Source organism: Stenella coeruleoalba (assembly GCF_951394435.1).
Source record: "Stenella coeruleoalba genome assembly, chromosome: 3".
NCBI classification, from domain to species: Eukaryota; Metazoa; Chordata; class Mammalia; order Artiodactyla; family Delphinidae; genus Stenella; species Stenella coeruleoalba.
In genome coordinates, this window is record NC_137148.1 from 12,458,035 (window position 1) to 12,476,885 (window position 18,851).

Below are 18,851 nucleotides of genomic sequence, written 5' to 3' on the forward strand. Positions count from 1 at the left end.
AAACTACTCACATATTCAGTCAGCCCTGGACCAGAAGGCTCTGTAGAACAGCCAGAAGTGCGTGCCATATGTCTGCACTGGAAGACCATAGAATGCGCTTTAGGAAACGAGAGCTCAGCGTGGAATGAGTGTGGTTCAAAGCCAGCGTGGATGAGTGGACCACATGTGGGACATTCAACTTATATTCCTATCTGGTGTCTCTGGAGAAAATACCACTCTCTGTTTAAAAAAAAAAACAAAAACAGAGTTCTGAATATAATTGATCCATTGGTCCTCATAGTCAACGTCATCAGGTCTCAGATTATTTAAGTCATTTTGCTGCCACCAGTGTCACTTAGTCACTTGGAAAGTTTAGTCAAGACAATTTCCTAAAATTTTTTTAAATGCTCACTTTAAGTATTTTCAACTTAGTCTAGATGGGTTGTAAAACCCATTTCTGTACAAGTAGTTTATTTAAATGAGGAATGTGCCCTAAGAAGCATTCCTGAGGTACAGAAACATTTTTTCCATTGAAATAATATTCTTTGTTTACGAATAGGCTTTCTTATTTCTGACTTATAAAACCTCAGACGGAACATCTGGACAGAACCATATAGAGGATGGTAGTTAAAACTATCAGCATGGCATTTTACTATTCTGTTTTACTCATCCTCGAGTTTGAAAAGGTGGGGTGAAGGTCAAATCGGTAATGCTAGAAGGCTTCATGGACAACGTATAACTTTACTCCATTGCTCCTTACCATACATCAACACCTTTATAAGGACAAACATGAAGGCCTGAGACTTTCCTGGCCCCATGTCTTCTTATCACTGTCATCCCCAAAGACAGAATCTGGGAAACAACTTGGGATCTACTTCATGTACCTTCAAGTCTCGGCTTTTGTCCTCTGCTCAGTGTGTGCATGGACTTCCTTTGGGTGCTGGCTTCTCTGTTGGACCGAACTTCATGGGAAGGACCCCAGGACTAGGTGATGAGAAGCAGCTGGTGTAAACTGACGGTGGGGGGTGAAGACCTGAAAAGCTGCGTGAATGTTCTGGAACTTCCCGTATGTGATTCCAAGTAGACACATTTATGACTCCCTTAAATAAAAAAGGAGCAGAGATGAGGTGATACCTGGTGAAAATGATGTTTATTATAAAATATTTGTATCATTATAGCTAAATAGGAAAGATAAATATATGTTTATATCTCTTATCAGAAGCTACCCTTAGCTATAATTAAGCATGCTGGATAGATTAAAAACTGAGCGCTGGTGTATATTTGATCTATGTTTAAATTCATTAGTCAGAAAGTGGTAAATGAGAAATTAATTTTTCCACTTGGTTTATATTTCACAAGATAAGAGTGGACACTTCAGTCGGCTTGTGAGGCCAGTTGTATTACTGGTTGCATTTTCAGCTGTCCCTCCTGTGTGTCTTTCTAGGTGCTAGCAGACTGGAAGACACTCCATGTACTGTACAGGAAAAGGAAATGTCACATGATTCTTTTTAAAGCAGGAAGTCAAGTGGCTTTTTCCTTTGAAAACTGTGACAGAACAGTGCTTATAAAACTATCCGTGGTGAATCTGTGGTGATGGACCTGTTCTTAAAATTTCCGATTCTTTGCAGACTGGCACTTTTGTAAAATTAAATTAAAATGTTGCACTGAGATCAAATTGCTATAAAAGTTTCTAAACACTTGCTCTCAGTTTCTGTACATTCTTGCAGATGGGCAGAAAGAGTTTGCTATGTGGCACTGGTCTGTAGAGCACCCTTTAGTAGCAGTGAAACATGAGTTTCAGGCAAGGATCAATAGCTTCTGATGTTATTTATCTGGGAGCTTGGGATTTTGCCCAGAACGGGAGGGCAGTTCTTTCGTTTTGTTGTTTTGCTATTGGTCCAACTTTTGTGTAGAGTTGCCCAGTACGTGCCTTGCTCAGGGCACCTGACTGAGGAGGTGTGTGGGGGCTGGGATCTCTCCTCTGAGTCATACCCTCTGCTTGGCGGAGGTCCTTGGATCAGCCATCAGATAGTCCCAGTTACATTTGCTACCTTTTTGAGAAGGCTTCCCTAGGTTTCTACATTCTCTTAGCGGAAATCAGCAAGAACCTCCTTTTGATTTCAGTTCGTTATGGTTAACAAAAATCTTCATCACATTTCTTTCTTTACTGGATTTCAAGCTCCTGTGGCAAGGAGTGTGGGTCTTATATTGTGACTAGAACAGTGCTCATACTAATATCAAATGAATTCCGAATCACAGGTTGGTAGTGAAAGCCACACTCAGCTGTTAACCTTCTTGAAGAAGCAAAGAATCTCATAGTGTGATGACTTTTTTCCTTCTTTTTTTATTGATCCAGGACTTGAAGAGACAAAGTTTTTAGATGTAGTCCTGGGGAGAGAAGCTCCCTGAAGTTAATGATACCCCGACGTATTCATCCAGTCAGAGAGACCTATGGAATGGCCATGATAGACATAAGAGGTCAAACCAAGTATTGTTAACATTTTATCTTTAGTGAGGTTAAAATTAACCAAGGACATTGAGTTCACCGAGAAACAGGTTCTTAAACAAATATAGCTCATGAAAAAACATTGCTTATTGGGGTCACGGACTCCTAACAATGAACAAAAACTTAATATGTCTGGGGAACACACGTGCCATGTTGCACTGCTGGTGGAAGAGGCCTGACCCCAGCCTGGACTCTGCAGAGCCTCCTGGCAGGTCGCAGGTAGGGGACAGTGGTGTAGGGTGAGGCTGGTGTGGCAAACAGGGAAGCAAGGGCATAGCAGCCTGAGACCACCTCAGGTATTTATCAAAGTGAGAAGCAGGACACACCCCTTGGCATGCACAACTGACATCAGGAAAAATGAAGGCCTGGAAACTTACCACCAACACAGAGGAAATAACTTTTGGTGGCAAATGGGACAGGAGAGAGTTCTTAAACAACGAGTGGCTTGTAATGGTCTCTTCTCCACCAGACACATCCATCACGCCTTGGTTCCTAGGGTCTTCACGCATCTGAAAGGCACACTGTTTGACCCTCACAGGCCTCGTCGATAGTGGCCTGAAGAGGGGGCACGGGCTCAACGTCTGTAATAAGGAAGAGTTTTGAGCAAATCCATGAATTCCAATTCTGTGTGGGATTTTAGTGTGAATGACAAATGTTTATGAGCCTAAGTTGCTGTTTTATGATTAATATGAAATACTGCCTGAGCCTAAAAGCCAGTCTTGCCAGAAACACAAGAAGTATGTGTCTAACATATTTTGGGTTCTGTTCAAGCAGTTAGGTTGTGAGGATAGAAAACCACTTAAGTCAGTTCCATAAGGAGAATCCCACAGACCGACAGGGCAGGAAGTACAGCCAGTCCTCCTGGAAGGCACCTGGGACTTAGAGAGCCAAGAAGTAAAGCTTCCAGCAGCATCTCTCACAATCCACGGAGAGATGGTCTCATCGCTCAAGATTTCCCCGCCTCACTCTGTACATGATCTCTATTTCCTTTCGTCTCTTTGTCTCTCTCCACCTCCATCTCCCACTCTTCATCCTCTGGGCACACAAGGGTGCTCCTGCCACTGAAGGAAGCTGCATCTTAGCTCACCAGTCCAAAATCCTGAGAAGTAGAATCTGATTGGCTCAGCCGACCTACGGTCCTTGAACCACGTGCACAACTCTATCCAATCATCTGTGGCCAAGGCATGGGGCCCAGGCGCCTGCAGCACAGATTCAAAGTTTCTGGGAAGCAGGTGTGTTCAGGGCGTGCCTCAAACCATATCAAATACACGTGGAGTTTTCACAGCTCAGGTGCACACATGAGTGACCTTCAGCGAAGGAAGAAGAATCAGCGTAGTTCAGAGCACCTCGTAGTTAAGGTTGGTAATCATCCAATTAGCATCCTCACCGATAGAAATGTTAACGAGTTCATCAGAGAAGAACAAAGACAAATGCAGGTAACATCAAAGCTTTAGGGTAAGAGTCACACAAGGTTGCCCTCATGAGGCAGTTTTCTTAGCGGTCGGAGGGAAGATAGGAAAAAAAAAGAGTTACAGGTGTCCGGAGTAATTCCCTTCGTGTGCAGGTTTGTTGCTGTTGATCTGCTTAAATAGCCTAAAAGACACACATGTGCTGTTTTTCAAATGCAGACCGAAGTCCTGCGAGCTTTCCTGCAGCTTTTTGATGGAAAGGGGATTTACAGTTCTGTCCTCTAAACTTCAACTACGTGTGTTTTCAGCCCCATTTTTGGCCTGCGGTTGGCTAGCTCTGTAAAGTGCTCTGGGCTCCAGTACTTGAACTTCATGTTGCAAAGGGTAAATTTAGCATTGTCTGCTTCCTCCAAGTTCCATGACGACTTCCTTAATTTGTTGTTCTCTTTGTGCCCTGGGTAGTAAACTCTTATGGACAGTGGAGACTGGCTCCTGCACTCTTAAGCCTAAGTGCCAAGGTTGTCTGGAACCTTATGCACAGAATTCCCAACAGCTCTGTCACAGGTTAGTTTAGTGTTTACTGTAATGAGGTGTTGTTTTCCCTATGCCTTATTCCTTCTACAGGATATTATATTTGTTAAGATACAGCCTGGAGCCAGGGAACAGAGCAGAGAACCCAGACCCTTCGAAGGGTAAACCTGCTGGTTGTTCTCATCCGTCAGATTACATGTGTGGCTTTCTAGACACTAAGTAAATAAAAACAACGGGAAATCTTTGGAGAGCCTCATGGTGGATATCAGAAAAGATAGTTTGGTGTTGTAAATGAATATTCACTAAATCTATTTCTGGGCCAACCTGTGTTGGGGACATTAAAATTACCTACATTTCAAAGGTTAACAATGCAACTAAACTAAGCCAATGTAAGTTTAGGCTTAAACATACAGAGAAGAGGAACTATTTCCCACAAACTAATGGTCGGCAAGACCTAATGGAATGAGTGTGTTGAACAATGCTGTAAAAACCACAATAAAAAAAGCAGTCAGACTTAAAGCTTCATTTTAATAACCTCAGACACCAAGTTGAATATCCATGTGGGAAGAAGCAAACACCTTATAAAATAGATATGGTTGGTGCTAAACCTATATTACCCCAGCTCAGGGAAAAAGAAGTAAATAGATATGGTGAAATGATTTCAAATTGTTCCAAGCCATCTCCCTTACTTTACTCCTAAACCATCCCCAGATAATGCAATTTCCAAAGTCAGTTATTGTGTTGAACAAAGGACAGTGATGAAAAATAGTAACCAAAGTCATTTTCAAATGAGTGAAACAAGATATGCTTCTTCAAATATGAAGAAATCTCTCAACATAAAACCATTTAACAACTTTTATGAAGTTTAGGAATTAAGCAAAGACGTGGTAAAGGACAACTGCTTCAAAATTGTAGCAATGCCTCTAAGTTCCTATTTGTAGGCTGATGGTCCTGAGGAGATGCATTAGGACCTCGTACATTAATGCAACCTTCAGTGCCATTTAATCCTAACAGGGACCAGAAAGTTCAGCATCATCTATGTAGCAGGCCAAAACGCTGCCAAGTCCTTGTATACAGAGGAATCAAGTATCACACTGAAGTACTGACCTGGTGATTAATGACCCACTTTTCTTCACAGGAGCATTCTAACTGTTTCTCAGCATCCAGCCATACGTTGGGTCCCTCTATGCAACTGCAGGCAACCTCAGTTCCATGTTCCCTCACAGCGACTCTTTGGTCTCAAGCTGTACCATGTGGAGAGAGGATTTTATGAATCTCTTGCCAAGGATCTTTCAGGTCAAGGTCAAGCCATGGATCTTTTCACATTATGCCTTCAAGAGACCAGCATCCAAAGTGACTGTGCAAGAGACCCAGAGGGTCACACCTTAGTAGTAGAGCTAAACTAGCCCAGAATAGAGACTACTCCAGATGTACCCTTAAACACTTAAAAAGAAGCCATGAAAGGATCAAACCAATCTGATCTTCCAGGACTTTAACTAGCTTCCAGAACAAAACCAACATTCTTTAAAGGAGGATAGCTACGTTCAGATACTCAATGATCTAACAACTCAATGTTCAGGATCCAAAAAAAAACACTAGACATGCCAAGAATCAGGAACTATGACCCATAACCAGGAGGAGAAAAAGAATCAATAGAAAAAGACCCACCAATGACAGAGATGGTGAAATTAGTATTCAAAGACAATGAAATAGCTATTACAAACATGCTCAACATGTGTAAGGATCTTTAAATAATATGAATATAATCAGGAGAGATAGTGAAGACATAAAGAACCAACTGGAACTTCTAGAGATGAAAATTAAGATAAGTGAAAAAATACACTGGGTGGGACTAACTGCAGCTTAGACATGGAAAAAGACCAGGGAACCTGAAGATGTAGCAGTACAAACTATTCAATCTGAAACATTAACTAACTAAATAAATCAGGCCTCAATGACCTGGGGATAATATAGAGTGGTTCATTATATGTTTGACTGGAGTCCCAGAAAAGTGTGTGTTGGCAGGAGGAGAGGAGAGGGAGACAGAAAGATATTTGAAGAAATAATGGCTGAAAAACTTCCAAATTTAATAAAAACTATGAACCCACAGATCTAAGGACCTTAAGGAACCTGAAGTAGCATAAACACACACACACACACACACACACACACACACACACACACACACACACACACACACAATAACATCAAAGTACATCAAAATCAAATTTCTGAAAGACAGTGATAAAGAGAAAATCTTAAAATCAGCCAGAGGAAAAAGGCACATGGTGTACAGAGGAATAAGGATAAGAATGAGAGCAGATTTCAGAAATGATGCAAGTCAGAAGACCATGGACATCTTTAAATTGTAGAATGAAAGAAAAAATACTGTCAACATAGAGTTCTATATCCAGCAAAAATCTTCTTTAAAAATTGTACCTTAAGGTGAAATAAAGACTTATTAAGACAAACAAAAGCTGAGAGGCTTTGCCAGTTAACATCACTGTAAGTATTGTTAGAGGAAGTTCTTTAGATAGAAGAAAAAGAAAACCAGATGGAAACTTGGATCTAACAAAGGAATGAGGAGTACAAAAATGGTAAATATGTGGGTAAATATGAAAGTAGTTTTTCACTTTTAAATCTCTTCTATGACTAATTAACTATATAAAGCAAAAATAAACATGTGTTCATAACTTATGCAGAAATAAAATGTATGACAACAATAGCACAAAGGATGGAAGGGGAAAATGGAAGTATATTGTTATAAGGTTATTATACAATATTCAAACATTATTAATTAAAGTAAACTTGGTAAGTTGAGGATATATATTATAAACATTAGCACAACCACTAAAAGCTAAAAGGTAGAGGTATAGCTAAGAAACCAATAGCAGGAAATAGGGTAAAAAATGAACAGAGAACAGATGGGATAAATAGAGAACAAACATCCAGATGGTAGATTTAATCACAACCATTACATGTAAATGGTTACAAACACTCGAAATAAAAAGAATGAATTAGATCCAGCTGACTGGAGGGAATTTCTGGTGCGCTGTGAAGTGGAAAAAGCAACACACAGAGTTGCTGTTAGTATTTGTTTATCTATGGGTAGTAGGAGGGAGAGGTGAGGGAAAAACAAAAGGAGACTGACAAAATGGAAACAGATGCATGATAAAATAACAAGAAGTGTTAAATATAATCTATGACAGTGTTGTTGATAATAAAAATGTGTTCTGAACATAGACCAGGATTAGAAGATGACATGAACAAGTGAAAACATTGAATTGACCTAGGATGTGATTGTGGTTAATTTTATTCTTAGATTCTTGACCTTCCGTATAACTTTTATAACAAAATATTGAAATTTAAAAATAAATGTATGAGGTTGGAAGATACAGAAAATCATGACTCAAATTCCTTTTATAGTGAGTGGTTCTTTGACTCTCTAGTTTTGTGGAAGGAAAATGAAGACCTTTTGTGCAATAATTCTCCCAAGATAGTTCCAACCGTGTAAATGCTTTAGTGTCTTATCTGGTATTAGCACAGGGCACTGGCTGTTGTTGTAGGTAGTCATTAAACATGGCAAGAAACTCCACCTGAAGTGAGAGTCGGTCAGAGTTCTTTGGTTGCAGGTAGCAGGAACTGACTTTGGCTGACTTAAAGGAAAGAAAATCATTGGGAAGACCAGAAAATTAGTCTTGGAATTGAGGCAGCTCCAGAAGGAGGAAGCAGGAATTCCAGGGATGGTCCATAGCAGCAGCAGTCTGGTTGGGTTGCTTCCACTGGAACTAGTGAATTCCAGTCTGTCTTCAAACTTACATCACTGGCTCAAGTGTCAAAGTCCCAGAAAAAATCACTGGGCTCACTCGTCATGTGCTCACTCTCTAGATACGCTAGGACCTACTAGGAGGTGCTCAGGACCGCTTAGGGTCTTGGTAGCAGGAGGGCTGCTTCCTGTAATCACAGTTCTACCAAAATCACATGCACATAGAGAGGGAAGGCTATTTCCCCAAAATAATTCAGGGTGTTCTAAGGAAGGGCTCATGGACACTGGGTGACCAAAACATACCTTTCTTGGTACTGGAAAAAGGAAGAGGAATCATGGGGAAATTTTCACAGGGTTGAGCGTCATACCAAGAATGTGGAGTCTACCTGCAATGCAAGATCCCACTGCATTCCTGAGTCTGGGGTCCAAATTGAGGAGGGCAAGGTTTGCAAATGCTTTTGTGCTATGAACCTGTGGGAATTGAATTTATGGTCCAAAGCCCAATATAATAGACATGATAAGGCTTGCCTTTAGCCTGAAGGAATTTGATATAGTGGTTTGTGTTGGTGGCTTATTTATAAATATTATATGAATTTTTTCAATATAAATTTGTTTCAGTCTCTCATCTCAAGTGCTCCCATAAATATGTATTAATTATTATGGGTTGTTTTTTTTTTTTTTTTTTCTGATGGGGCTCTAAAACTGACCAGAAAGAAACCACATTAATACATTTGGGAAAAAGATATTCTAAATACAATAAATGTTGCTGGGTGATATGAAATGACATGGCACGTCTAAATTAAACCTTGAAGAAGAGTATAGGCAGGTGGGCAAGTCAGGGAAATCATTAAGGAAATGAAGCAAACTGTTGAAATTCTGTGCCCCACAAAAGAATAGCCATCTTGCAGATGGGCTTATAGCTGAAGAAAGCAATAAATAATCACTGAAGGAGAAAGTAAGGGTTAAAGAAAGAATACATGAAATGGAAATGGAAGTGTTTGCTTTTGAAAACACTTGGACTCAAGATCCATTCCCAGCTTCTCAGAATGATAGGGCTCCTGTGTGCCTGCTCAGGGTGATGCTCTTTCTTTTCTCCAGGAACAGAAGTACCATTTACGATGTTTGTGTTAAGAAATTCCAGGGCTCCTACGGAAATGTACTCTGACCTCTTACACAACATGTTTACTTAAGCCAGAGCAAAGGAAATAATGGACGTTGAGAGATCAAATGGCTGCCTTCCACTCTGTTCCCTTTAAAAATCAGTAGTTTTTATGTACTTCTTTTTCTTCTTAAGGAAGCAGCATCTGGCTTCATGGAATTTGGCAGAGTTAAGCATCCTGTTCTAGTTATGTTGATTTTTAAATACAAATAAGATTGGTAAATGGCAACTAAAGTTGAACCATCTGAGTAAGAGTGAGAATAATGAAAGCCAGTGAGACTGAACCATACATTTTTAGTTAGGTCTTTGTAGGTCATCTTTTCCCTCTGCCACCCACAGTCATACAGATGAAAACATGACATCACATGATCTGACACAATTTTTCTGTTCAAACATTTGTGGGAACTTTCTATATAATTTCTTATTTTGAAGTGCTATTTTTTACACAATTCTTTTATAACAGTGTTGTGTGAGGTTAGAATTAACATCTACCATACAGATAAAGTCTGTTATGACAGGACTGATCACATGGAAATATGTGTAGGGGACATGTAGCTGCAATTATGTGCTGAAGTTCATCTTTGGACTAAATTTAGAAAGGTGAAGGATTGGATATATAGCTTTTAATCCTTTCCTCATCTTTAGAAAATGGGCCCATTTCCAGGCCAGGGCCAGGATTATGTCTTAGAAATTTGAGCCCATGTGAAGCATGCTTAAGAAGATTATTCTTACCATGAAGGCTCTTAACAGAATTAATCTTAAGCCTGAGTATGACCCAGACACTAGTCTGGGCTTCTAGTGTCACAGGATATTACGTGCGCCCAGAATAAAATAAATTGCTCAATAATGCAATGGGATGATTTGCTCAACAATTCAGTAATAAAAATAACTTCATGGGGCTTCCCTGGTGGCGCAGTGGTTGAGAGTCCGCCTGCCGATGCAGGGGACGTGGGTTCGTGCCCCGGTCTGGGAAGATCCCACGTGCCGCGGAGTGGCTGGGCCCGTGAGCCATGGCCGCTGAGCCTGAGCGTCCGGACCCTGTGCTCCGCAACGGGAGAGGCCACAACAGTGAGAGGCCCGCGTACCGCAAAAAAAAAAAAAAAAAAAAAAATAACTTCATGAATACAAGTCATATGACTTATTTCACAAATATTGTCTTAGTTTATCATGCATGTATAATTATTCACAAGGTTTAGATACGGAAATGAAGCTAATAGAGGCAAGTGACTTGTCTAAGAACTCATGCTGAGTGAGTGCCTGGCACACAACGATATATTTTGCTAAGTGGATTAATGAAGTGTTGTAGCAGATCCTTTGTCTTCTGGTCAACTGCTTACGAAATGTACAAATGAAGACAAGCATAGCTGCCATAATATACAGCAGTGTTGAAAAGAAGAAAAGCATAATAGAAATGTCACTTTTAGAAAACTTTTGCAGGACTTTGGTAGCCTTTTGTAAGCTAATTTTGAAAAGATGGCAGGCAGGGGAGCTGTCCTTGGTGCTGAACCTTCCATGAGGCGAACAGGTTAGAGGATGGCCTCAACCAGTTTTCCTACATATTTTCTTCTGGGCTTCTATTACCAATGACAATACTATCAATAAAAAATTGTACTTCTAACAAATTTTCCTTTCTAAATATTTTAAGGATTTTATAATATTTTTAATTATAGCTTTGTTATTATTTTAAAAGGTAAATTTAATGCTATAATTCACTAGATTTTAGTATAGTCACAAAGTTGTGGAATTATCACCATTATGTAATTTTAGAATATTTTTATTACTGCTGAAAAAAGAAAAAACCCAAAGAAACCCCTCTCCTCAGCCTCTGGAACCAGGAATCTACTATCCCTATAGATTTGCCTATGCTGGACTTTTCATATAGATGGAATCATACAATATGTGGCCATTTGTAACTTACTGCTTTCACATAGCATACTGTCTTTGAGGACTATCCATGTTGTGATATGTATCAATACTTCATTAAGTTTACTGACAAACAATCCATTGTATGAATATACCACATTCTATTCATCAGTTAATGAACATTTAAATTGCTTCTCCTTTTGGGCTATGCTGCTGTGAACATCTATGTACAAGTTTTTTTGTGCGGCTATATGTTTTCAGTTCTCTTGTGTGTATACCCAGGAATGGAACTGCTGGGTTATATGATCTTTTTAATATTTTGAGGATCTGTCAAACACTTTTCCAAAGCACTTGCCACCAGCAATGTATGAGTATTCCAATTTTTCCTCATCCTTTTCAACAACTGTTATTGTCTGTTTTTTTAATATTAGTCATCCTAGTGGGTGTGAAATTGTATCTCATTGTGGTTGACTTGCATTTCTGTAATGACTAACGACGTTGAGCATCTTTTCATGTACTTATTGGACACCTGTCATCTTCTTTGGAGAAATGGCCATTCAAATTTTTTGCACATTTTTAAAAATTTGGGTGGTTTTTCTTTTTATTGTTAAGGTGAAAGAGTTTTTTATATATTCTGGATACAAATCCTTTATCAAATATATCATTTAGAAATATTTTCTCTCGCGCTGTGGGTTGTCTTTTCACTTTCTTGATAGTGTAAATGACTGTTTTCAACACAGTGATCCTTCTCTGATGGAATATTACTCAGCCATAAAAAAGAATAATGCCATTTGTAGCAACATAGATGGACCTAGAGATTATCATACTAAGTGAAACAAGTCAAACAGAGAAAGACAAATATATGATGTCACTTATATGTGGAATCTAAAAAATAGTGCAAACAAACTTATTTACAAAACAGAAATGGACTCACTGACATAGAAGACAAACCTATGGTTACCAAAGGGGAAGGGGAGAGGGATAAATTGGGAGTATGGGATTTACAGATGCACACTACCACATATAAAATGGGTAAACAACAAGGATTTACTATATACAGGACACGGACTGTATACAATATCCTGTAATAACCTATAATGGAAGATAATTTTTTTTTTTTTTTTTGCAGTACGTGGGCCTCTCACTGCCGTGGCCTCTCCCGTGGCGGAGCACAGGCTCCGGACGCGCAGGCCCAGCGGCCATGGCCCACGGGCCCAGCCGCTCTGCGGCATGTGGGATCCTCCTGGATCGGGGCATGAACCCGCGTGCCCTGCATCGGCAGGCAGACTCCCAACCACTGAGCCACCAGGGAAGCCCGGAAGAGAATTCTTAAAAAGGATACACACACACACACACACACACACACACACACACACACACACACACACGTATAATCAAATCACTTTGAGGTACACCTGAAACTAATACAATATTATAAATCAACTATACTTCAATTTAAAAATTGTAGAAAAAGAACAGAAATACACAAATAAAAAAAAGAAAAAAAAAAGAATTCCAGTATCTATGCTCCAAGTAGCTCATTACGAAGGAAGGAACTCATTTACAACATAATTGTTGGCAAATATTATATGAAAGAAAAATTTTAGTGGTTCTCTGGTAAAAGGCTTGCTTATAAAACTGGACGATGCAGAATGTGTGGCATCTGTTCCCTGCAGGAGAAGAGGTATGCCTCACTATAACACTGTACTTTTCTCATTGTGTGGAACCTACTCTCCTATCAATAAAACAAACTCTGCTTGAAAATGATAGCCAAGGAAAAAAGTGATGAAGCATAGAACTGTTTTATATACTAATAAGTATTAAACCCCTGTTTTCAAATTTTATTCTTTGGCAATAAAATATATTCCTCTCACACAATCAGAGAAAGATTAAACTATTTTTTAATTGGAAAATATTTACGTTGGCAAGAGCTTTTCCCCCTTATTGGAAAGCAGAATAAAAAAAAGAGTCTAGTGAGTTAACTGAGATCAATTTTATTCCTTTAAAAAGTTTCAAGGTTGAGAGCTCAAGATGGTGTAATAGAAGGATGTAGAGCACACCTCCTCCCACAGACACATCAAAAATACATCTGCATGTGGAACAGTTCTCACAGAGTACCTACTGAATGCTGGCAGAAGATCTCATACAACTAAAACTACAAGAAAGATAACTATTTAACCAGATAGGGTGAAAGGAAAAAATAAAAGGAATTAGGATGGGACCTGCGCCCCTGGGAGGGGGCTGTGAAAGAAGGCTTTCCTCACCCTGGGAACTCCCTTCACCAGTTGGGAGATCATTTGGGACAAATAGGGAGCTTCAGAGGCTCACAGGAGAGTGCAGCAACTGGCTTATGGCAGGCAGAACAGAGACAGACCAGGACAGACGGTCCTGGACACCTCACTGCACTCCCCAGCCTGAGATGTGCATCTGCTGGTGTGTGCAGGGTCTTGGTGCTGAAACTCAGGCTTCAGTGGACAGACCTGGGGAGAGGACTGGGGTTGGCTGCAGGGAGACAGCCCAAAGGAGCTGGAGTGTGGTCCAGGTCGCAACTGGGGGTGTGCTCAGGACAGAGCCCAGATCTGCCGTAGCAGCCCCATTGTTAACATGTGCAGGGAGTGAGGGGTAGGGCCCTGACAGCAGCCTCATTCTATGTGTGCCTACAGCAGGCATGCATCTGCCTCTACAAGCTCTGGGAGCACGCAAGTGCTAGTGGGTTGCTGACCCACAGAGGCAGGGCTGAAGTCTGAACTGATCCCTGGGTCCATGTGACTTTGAAGCAGGGCTAAAATCTGTAGAGCCATATCCCTACAGCTGTATGACATTGGTGATTTACACCACCAGGGCCTTTGTAAACTTAGCACCTGTGGGACATCCAGTGGATTACTGGTGCTCCCATGGCTAGGGTGGGTCTGGTGTTAGCAGCTGCAGGCTTTGCAAGTGTAAGCAGGCAGAGGTGCAGCTGCGGTCTGGGCTGATCCCGTAGCACCCAGGGGTAGAACTATGGTGGGTCACAGTGCCTGCTCAACATATCTGTGCTGGTGGCTTTGTGAGCATGGAGCCTAAGGGACACCCAGGCTGGGTGCCAGAATTCCCACAGCTGAGGTGGGACCAAGGGCAGTATACTTTCTGAGCATGCATGGGTGACAGGCAACCCCAGAGAGCACACTTCCAGGTGGAAAGCTCTTATGAAGGAATACTCAGTGGCTCCTCTTGCAGTGGGTACTCCAGTACCATCAACCTCAAACTGCAGCTCAGAAACAGATCTGAGAGCTAATACTTCAACAAATAAGGAGCAGACCCTGCCCCCAATAGGGCTGTGACAACCACAGAGCAAAGAGGAGGCCCCACTCAACATCCAGTGCAGGCTGCGGTCACCACAACACCAATCAAGCCCCCTATCAAGGAGACAACACTCAGCACACACTGAGGAAAGATGTGGAAGGCATCCATACTAAAAACAGTCTTCACCCCAAAAATATAAGACTCATGCAGGTTACACAGGGATGCTCCCACACCCTCAAGAACACAGTGGGTAAATTCATACAGTCAGAGAAATATAAGAAAAATGAAGAAGCAGAGGAACCAGTCTCAATTAAAAGAATAAGAGAATCCCCAGAAAGAACAAACAATGAAAGAGACCTCTCCAGCCTGCAAGATCACGAGTTCAAAATGGAGGTAATAAAAATACTGAAGGAATTAAGAAAGGCTATCGATAGAAATGCAGATCACTGTAACAAGGAGCTAGAAACTATAAAGAGGAGTCAAGAAAAATTAGAAAATTCATCTGCTGAGACAAAAGCCAAGCTAAAGGCAATAAATAGCAAACTAGATAATATAGAACAATGAATAAGTGATCTGGAAGATAAAATAATGGAAACCACCCAATGAGAACAGCAGACAGAAAGACAAACGAAAAAAAAATGAAAGCATTGTGAGACCTATGGGACAATATAAAGCAAGCCAATCTACACATAATAGGGATCCCAGAAGAAGAAGAAAGAGAAAAGGGGATCAAAAATGTTTTTGAAAAAATTATGGCTGAAAACTTCCCAAACCTAAAGAAGGGAACAGATATCTAGGTACAGGAAGCACAGAGGGTCCAAAACAAACCTACACCAAGACATATTATAATTAAAATGGAAAAAGTTGAAGATAAAGAGAAGATTCTAAAGGTAGCAAGAGAAAAACAAAGAGTTAGTCACAAGGGAATCCCCATAAGGCTATAAGCTGATTTCTCTACAGAACCATTGCAAGAGAGAAGTGGCAATGGTTCTCTACAGAACCATTGCAAGAGAAAAACCTGCAACCTAGGATACTCTGCCCAGCAAGATTATCATTTAGAATAGAAGGAGAGATAAAGAATTTCTCAGACAAGCAAAACGTAAAAGAAGGGGAACGTAAAAAAAAAAGTCCCTTTAAAATTCGCATCCAAAAAAATAAAATACTTATGAATAAGCCTGACTGAGGAGGTGAAAACTTATATGCTGAGAACTATAAAACATTAATAAAGGAAACTGAAGATGATTTAAAGAAATGGAAAGATATCCCATGCTCTTGGATTGGAAGAATTAAAATAGTTAAAATGACGATACTACCCAAAGCAATCTACAGATTTAATGCAATCCCTATCAAATTACCCATGACAGTTTTCACAGAACTATAACAAATAATCCTAAAATTTATATGGAACCATAAAAGACCCAGAATTGCCAAAGCAATCCTGAAGAAAAAGAATGAAGTAGGAGGCATAACCCTCCCAGACTTCAGACAATACTACAAAGCTACAGTAATCAAAACACCATGTTACTGGCACAAAAACAGACATATGGATCAATGGAACAGAATAGAAAGCCCAGAAATAAACCCACACACCTGTGGTCAATTAATCTTCGATAAAGAAGGTAAGAATATACAGTGGAGAAAAGAGTCTCTTCCGTAAGTGGTGCTGGGAAAGCTGGACAGCCGCATGTAAATCAATGAAGTTAGAACACATCCTCACACTATAACAAAAATAAACTCAAAATGACTTAAAAACTTAAATATAAGACAGGGCATTATAAAACTCCTAGAAGAGAACATAGGCAAAACATTCTCTGACATAAATCATAGCAATGTTTTCTTTGGTCAGTCTCCTAAGGCAATAGAAGTAAAAGCAAAATTAAACAAATGGAACCTAATCAAACTTATAAGCTTTGCACAGCAAAGGAAACCATAAACAAAATGAAAAGATGGGGCTTCCCTGGTGGCGCAGTGGTTGAGAATCTGCCTGCTAATGCAGGGGACACGGGTTCGAGCCCTGGTCTGGGAGGATCCCACATGCTGCAGAGCAACTAGGCCTGTGAGCCACAACTACTGAGCCTGTGCGTCTGGAGCCTGTGCTACGCAACAAGAGAGGCCGCGATAGTGAGAGGCCCGCACACCGCGATGAAGAGTGGCCCCCGCTTGCCACAACTAGAGATAGCCCTCGCACAGAAATGAAGACCCAACACAGCAAAAATTAATTATTAAACTCCTACCCCCAACATCTTAAAAAAAAAATGAAAAAACGACCTACACACTGACAGAAAATATATGCAAATGATGCGACTGACAAGGGATTAATTTCCAAACTATACAAACAGATCATACAACTCAACAAAAAAACAAACAATGCAATCAAAAAATGGACAGAAGACCTAAACAGACATTTCTCCAAAGAAGACATATAGATGGCCAACAGCACATGAAAAGCTGCTCAACATCACTAATTATTAGAGAAATGCAAATCAAAATTACAATGAGATCTTACCTCACACCAAGTCAGAATGGCCATCATCTTAAAAATCTAAAAATAACAAATGCTGGAGAGGGTGTGGAGAAAAGGGAACCTTCCTACACTTTTGGTGGGAATGTAAATTGGTGCAGCCACTATTATGGAGAACAGTATGGAGGTTCCTTAAAAAACTAAAAATAGAGTTACCATATGACCCAGCAATCCCACTACTAGTTATATATCCAGAAAAGATGAAAACACTAATGTGGAAAGATACATTCACCCCAATGATCATAGCAGCACTATTTACAACAGCCAAGAAAGGGAGGAAACCAAAGTGTCCATTGATGGATGAATGGATAAAGAAGATGTGGTATGTATATATATATATATATATATATATATATATATATATATATATATATATACATACACACACACACACACACACTGGAATATTACTCAGCCATTAAAAGGAATGAAATAATGCCATTTGTAGCAACATGGATGGACCTAGAAATGATCATACTAAGTGAAGTAAGCCCAACAGAGAAATACAAATATCATATGATATCACTTATATGTGGAATCTAAAATATGATACAAATGAACTTATTTTCAAAACAGAAATGGACTCACTGACATAGAAAACAAACGTATGGTTACAAAGGGGAAAGTGGGTGGAAGAGGGATGAAATAGGAGTTTGAGATTAGCAGATACAAACTACTATATATAAAATAGATAAACAAGGATTTACTGTATAGCACAGGGAACTATATGCTATATCATGTAATCACCTATAATGGAAAAGAATATGAAAAAGAATATATATTCATATATATATATACACACATATATATAACTGAATCACTTTGTTACACACCAGAAACTAACACAACATTGTAAATCAACTATACGTCATTAAAAATAAAATAAATTTAATTTAAAAAACTTTCAAATATAGCATTTATCCAACACCTACACTGAGTTGAAAAATATCTTCTCATATCCCTGAGCTAAAAATGTATTTTCCCTACATGGGCAGTTTTCCATTATTTGTTTCAGTTAAGGGAATGTTCTTCCTCCTGCTAAAAATCAATAATTGCTATCAGTATAATTGAAGAATCATTCAAACATTCAAAGTTTGATTTGTTCATAAGGGTAAATGATATTTATTAATCTTTATTTTTAAATGCTTATTTTGTTGGACAGAAAATGAGAGTTATCTAATAGCTTAATTTACAAACATCTGAAATTCACTATTAATTTATTTAGCTTTCAAAGTGTTTTCCCCTAGTATCTTAAAGTCATTACAGGGCCATCTGAAATACTTTTTATATTTTACCCAAATAATTCCTCTGTACATTTACTTTAAAAAATAAATATATAGTGGGAGTCAGAAGACCTGAGTTCGATTTTTGATGTCACTGTGATCTCTAGAAGATAGTAAACTGCAGGTTTAATTTTCCATCTTTTGAGGATGCTATATGAATGATTAAAATTGGCTTTGAACTTTTCTCTGCTGGTGTCACCAGAATTAGAGTAAAGCAAGAATTTTTTTGTTTTATTTTGCTTTGGGTTTTTTTGATTTTGGTTTTTGTCTTTAACCACTGTTCACTACTGGATTATGGAGAAGACACAGTCTACAACAAAAATCCTCATATAAGAGTCTTCTCAGTCAAGTCACCACTTCAGTCATTACCCTGCCCTACATAATGTCAGAAAGATGAGAGCTTTACAGAAACATGGGCTCTGTCAACCTCCACCCTCTCCTTTGTCAAAAATTTCAGAGCAGGTGCAGAACTGACAAAGCTCACCTGGAGTTCACAAAGCTAAATTCTGGGAAGGACTCACTAGGAATTATTATGACACCTGGGGAACAAAA

At 39.5% G+C, this 18,851-nt stretch overlaps 1 protein-coding gene across 1 annotated transcript in view; it reads right to left on the reverse strand.

The window, feature by feature from the left end:
• Positions 1-18,851, reverse strand: part of LOC307184062 (uncharacterized protein) — a 57,904-nt gene that overhangs the window by 3,074 nt on the left and 35,979 nt on the right. The window contains exons 6-9 of the mRNA XM_079917309.1: positions 5,533-5,669; positions 2,863-3,066; positions 864-1,079; positions 12-219 (exon numbers count right to left, since the gene is read on the reverse strand). The gene's annotated coding sequence lies outside the window, so the exon portion shown is untranslated. The remainder of the gene's footprint in view (positions 1-11; positions 220-863; positions 1,080-2,862; positions 3,067-5,532; positions 5,670-18,851) is intronic.